This window comes from Saccostrea cucullata, unplaced genomic scaffold (assembly GCF_032062105.1).
Source record: "Saccostrea cucullata isolate Sc308-1 unplaced genomic scaffold, CSIRO_AGI_Scuc_v1 ctg2045, whole genome shotgun sequence".
NCBI lineage: Eukaryota > Metazoa > Mollusca > Bivalvia > Ostreida > Ostreidae > Saccostrea > Saccostrea cuccullata.
In genome coordinates this window covers 257,246-263,245 of record NW_026926296.1, presented here as the reverse complement: position 1 = coordinate 263,245, position 6,000 = coordinate 257,246, and positions in this window count along the sequence as shown.

Below are 6,000 nucleotides of genomic sequence, written 5' to 3'. Positions count from 1 at the left end.
TTATATTGGACATTTCTCGTGTTGCACGTGCGAGCTCTTGCAAGCACATGTGCATGCACATGGTTTCATGAAAAATCTTATATTACAGGCTGTAGATCTCCCTAATGTATGACTAAGTTCAAAATTTCAAATGATTTTATCAAAAAACAAAAAAGATATTGAGACTTTAGTTTCAGCCAATCAGAGCGAAGCACACGTGCATGCGCGTGCGATCTTGCTATTTTGACCATGTCATCTTGTGCATACTACTAATATATCCTTACATTATAAGTTTCAAAACATTTCGTCACAAAATAGAGAAGTTACGGTTATATCCATTATATATTGGTCATTTTAAGTTTTGCACGTGCGCGCTCTTGCAAGCACGTGCGCGCAAAATGACCTTGATTCCGCAAATCTACATATCATGCCTACTTACCCTAAAAAGGTTTCACCTAAGTCGGATGTGTAGTTTACAAGATCACTCGCGGACAAAATTTTCCCAGGAAGAAAAATAATAAGAATAAGAATAATAATAACTAGTGCTAATTGTAACGGGAACCGTTAAAAACTAGAGCAGATGTTCCCAAACGCTCCCCATTTCCCTTTTGTTGCCTTATTCCCTGTAAGCTTGATTAAATAAGACAAACGCGATACATTTAAGACTTTAACAAAGTTTTACCAGAAGTATTCAATTTAAGCATTGCACGCATGCGCATTTGAATGCATGTGCGTAATGACCATATCATCTTGTCTACACTATTGATATATTTTAATATACTAAATATTACAGCATTTAATCCAAAAATATGTTGAATCTAGTGTATTTGGAATTTTACTCATTTCACGTGCACGCACGTGCATGCATGTGCATGATGACCATTCCCTGCTGTAGGAGTCTATAATATCTATCTATGTTCTGAATCCCATCCTGTTTGGTTGAAAATCAAGGGAGTTATAGCCATTTAAAGTTTCAGCCAATCAGATTGCAGCGCACGTGCATGCGCGTGATTTATTAAAATTACTATATATCATATTGTAGGATATCCTAAAGCATGCCTTTGTTTTAAATTTCAAAGCATTTCGTCAAAAAACAAAAAAGATATTGAGATTTTTGTTTCAGCCAATCAGAGCGAAGCGCACGTTCATGCACGTGCAAGTATGTTCATGATGACTATACCTTCTTCTAGGAGTCTATTATGTTTGTCTACGTTCTAAATCCCATGCTGTTTGGTTGAAAAACACGGGAGTTATAGCCATTTAAAGTTTGAGCCAATCAGATTGCAGCGCACGTGCATGCGCGTGATTTGATGAAAATTCTTATATACCATATTGTAGAATATCCTAAAGCATGCCTATGTTTTAAATTTCAAAGCATTTCGTCAAAAAACAGAGAAGATATTGAGATTTTTGTTTCAGCCAATCAAAGCAAAGCGCACGTGCATGCGCGTGAGTTCGTGCGAATTTGACAGTATCACATTATCTACACTACTAATCTATCCTTATATAATGAGTTTCAAATCATTTCATCAAAAAATGTAAAAGTTATACCTATATTAAGTATATCAGTCAATTCACTCATTTCACGCGCACGCACGTGCATGCGTATGCGCGCAAAATGACCTTCGTTCCGCACACCTACACTACACACCTATTAACCCTAAAAAGGGTTTAGCTCAGTTGGGTGAACAGTTTCTGAGAACACTCGCGGACAAAAAAGTACCGGAGAACAAATAAGAAAAAAAATAATAATAATAATAATAATAAGAAACAGAGTAAAAACAATATGTTCCCAAACTCCGTTTGGGGAACATAATAAGAAACAGAGTAAAAACAATATGTTCCCCAACTTCGTTTGGGGAACATAATAAGAAACCGAGTAAAAACAATATGTTCCCAAACTCCGTTTGGGGAACATAATAAGAAACCGAGTAAAAACAATATGTTCCCAAACTCCGTTTGGGGAACATAATAAGAAACAGAGTAAAAACAATATGTTCCCAAACTTCGTTTGGGGAACATAATAAGGCAGCAAAATTCAAATTCTCATTTCTCTACTACGATTTTTACATCGGGCTCGGAGTTGGTTTTCTTCAGAAAGACAGGACTGGGTTCAAGGCGACTAGGGGTACCACACCGGTAATTGACCAATCAAAATGAACTTAGTCAATTGTAGGTCCATACATTAAGCCGATTTTCCTTTCTTTTGAGAGTTTTTTTAATTTCCTTCCAGGCCAGTTTGACAACTCTGGTACCTGTGCCTAGGAAATTTTATCTACTCTGTAAATAAATAAAGTTTTTTGACAGGAACTATTTCTCCAGGGCATAGGAGGCTACTTCCTGGGGTGCTTTTGTGATGTTTATAAAGACATGGAAAACACGTGGATTTGAGGGTAGCCCTGTTTGCATATGCAAATAAATCAGAAAATGTCGTGTACGTACCCTGGTTTTTTGGTGTCAGCTAATGTGACAGGTATTGTTTAACACCCCCTTATCAATATTTTTTCATGAATTCAAACACGTGAGGTTTTACTGGAAAGAAACGTGTATTGCTTTTTAATATACCGAAACTCGCTATTTCTGGGGATTGTGTAATTCTAAAAAAAATTCAGATAAATTTCAATGGTGAAATAAAAGAAGAATGCTTGGTATTAAAATATTAATTCATATCAGTAGAATTGAATGCTATTAACGACATCTGGAGAAATAGGCTTTAAAAGGTTTATATCATATCTTTGTTCGTCTGCACTTAAATTTCAAACACGACAGAATTTGTAATTTTTGCCGTAAAAATTCATAATTTCTATATACTTTAGAGACTTACCGTAAAACTTTCAGGAAACTTTCTATGAAGTCTTTTCTGCACCTTAAGTGAAATTTTATGTCGATCCCAGGTGTTGATCGAGTTTCAGAGAAATTTTCTACGTTGTTGTTGATTTTTTTTTTTTAAGGAGAAGAGGGGGGGGGGGTTGACTTTTTTATTCTAAGCATTTGTTAAAGTGAGTTTGTAAATACATCTACGAACTTGAGCTGGATTGTGACCTTTGGGTCATGGGGTCAAAGGTCAAGGTCAAAGGTCAAGGTCATCAAAGCATTTCATAAAGAAATATAAAAGTAACGGCCATATCAAGTATACAAGTCATTTGATCATTGCACGCGCGCGAAGGTGCAATGCATGAAAGCTATATCATCGTGACTACACTTTTAATGTGTTTCTATTCTTTGAATTTTGAAACGTTTCATAAAAAAAATTACGACTATATCAAGTAAATCGGTCATTTAACGCATTGCGCGCGCACACGTGCATGCAAGTCCTTGCATTCAAGTTTGATAGTAGCATAATGTAAGAATCCGTCATATCTATTCATATTCTAAATTTCATCCTGTTTTGTTGAGAATGAAAAAAAGCTATAGGCATTTAAAGTTTAAGCCAATCAGATCGCAGCACACGTGCATGGGCGTGGTTTCTTGAAAACTTTTATATATCATAGTTTAGGACGTATTAAGGTATGATTATGTTTTAAAATTCAAAGTATTTTGTCAAAAAACAAGTAAGATATTGAGATTTTTGTTTCAGCTAATCAGAGCAAAGCGCACGTGCATGCGCGTGCATGCGCGTGCATGATGACCGTAACTTCTTATAGGAGTCTATTGTGTCTGTCTATGTTCTAAATCTTATCGTGGTTGGTTGAAAAACAAGGGAGTTACAGCCATTTGAAGTTTAAGCCAATCAGATTGCAGCGCACGTGCATGCGCATGCTTTCATGACAAATGTTATACATCATGTTGTAGGACATCTTAAAGTATGCTTATATTTTAAATTTCATACCATTTCGTCAAAAAACGGAAAAGATATTGAGATTTTTGTTTCAGCCAATCAGAGCGAAGCGCACGTAAATGCGCGTGAGTTCTTGCTAATTTGACAGTGTCACATTATCTATACTATTAATATATCCTTATATAATGAGTTTCAAAGCATTTCATCGGAAAATGTTAAAGTTATGGCTATATTAAATATATTAGTCATTTCAGTCATTTCACGCGCCCGCACGTGCAGGCGTATGCGCGCAAAATGACCTTCGTTCCGCACACCTACACAACACACCTATTAACCCTAAAAAGGTTTTAGCTCAGTTGGGTGAACAGTTTCTGAGAACACTCGCGGACAAAAAAGTACCGGAGAACAAATAAGAAAAAAAATAATAATAATAATAACTAGTGCTAATTGTAACGGGAACCGTTACAGATGTTCCCCAAACGCTCCCCAAATCCCTTGTTGTGCCATTATCCTGTAAGACATTTTTAAAATATGCTCAGTTTCAAAGGATTTCATATAAGAATTATTAATACTCTAATGATACCAACTGTATGTTATTTAACTCATTGCACGCACGTGCATGCACATGCAAGATGATCATGGCATGTTGTCTTAACCATTAACATTTCTTTGTGTCGTTAGAATCAATAAGAGAAATCATAAAAAAAATATAAATGTGACCGTTTTTCAAATATATTGGTCATTTTCATATTGTGCACGTGCATGCATGCGTGTCCTTGCATTCAATTTTGATAGTAGCATAATGTAGTAATCCATCATACCTATTCATATTCTAAATTTCATCCCGTTTTGTTGAGAAGCAAGAAAGTTATAGGCATTTAAAGTTTCAGCCAATCAGATTGCAGCACACGTGCTTGCGCATGCTTTTATGATAATTCTTATATATCATGCTGTAGATCTTCATAATGTATGACTATGTTCAAAATTTCGAAGGATATTATCAAAAAACAAGGAAGATATTGAGACTTTAGTTTCAGCCAATCAGATTGAAGCGCACGTGCATGCGCGTGACATCTTGCTATTTTGACCATGTCATCTTGTCTACGCTACTTATATATCCCTACATTATAAATTTCAAAAGATTTCATCAAAAAATAGAAAAGTTACGGCTATATCCATTATATTGGTCATTTCACGTGTTGCACGTGCGCGCTCTTGCAAGCACGTGCGCGCTAAATGGCATGTTGACAATGTCATCTTATCTACATTTATAATATGTCTATATATTCTAAATATCAAAGCATTACATCGAAAAATGTAAAAGTTACGGCAATTTCAAGTATATTGGTCATTTCACGTGTTGCACGTGCGCGCTCTTGCAAGCACGTGCGCGCAAAATGACCTTTGTTCCGCAAATCTACATAACATGCCTACTTACCCTAAAAAGGTTTCCCCTTAATCGGATGTGTACTTTACAAGATCATTCCCGGACAAAATTTTCCCGAGAAGAAAAATAATAATAATAATAATAATAATAATAAGAAACAGAGTAAAAACAATATGTTCCCCAACTTCGTTTGGGGAACATAATAAGAAACAGAGTAAAAACAATATGTTCCCCAACTTCGTTTGGGGAACATAACTAGTGCTAATTGTAACGGGGACCGTTACAGATGTTCCCCAAACGCTCCCCAACTCCCTTTTGGTGCCATATTCCCTGTAATCTCTATTAAATAAGAAATACTTATGGAATTTAAAGACTTAATCAAGGTCTTCCCAGAAAAATACAAAATATATTTAAAAATAGGCATTGCATGCGTGTTCATGTGCGTAACGACCATATTATCTTGTCTACACTATCTAAAATTTTAATATACTTAATATCAAAGCATTTAATCCAAAAGTATTAAAAAATTCACTCATTCGAGTGTATTTTTAATTTTACTCATTTCACGTGCACGCACGTGCAAGCACGTGCATTATGACTACACCTTCTTGTAGGAGTCCCTTATATTTATCTATGTTCTAAATCCCATCCTGTTTGGTTGAAAAACAAGGGAGTTATAGCCATTTGAAGTTTCAGCCAATCAGATTGCAGCACACATGCATTTACGTGATTTCATAAATTTTTATCTTTATTGTATTGAAGAATATCTAAATGAATGACTATATTTTAAAATTCCAAACATTTCGTCAAAAAAAGGAGATATAGCCATATAAATTTTCAGCCAATCAGATTGCAG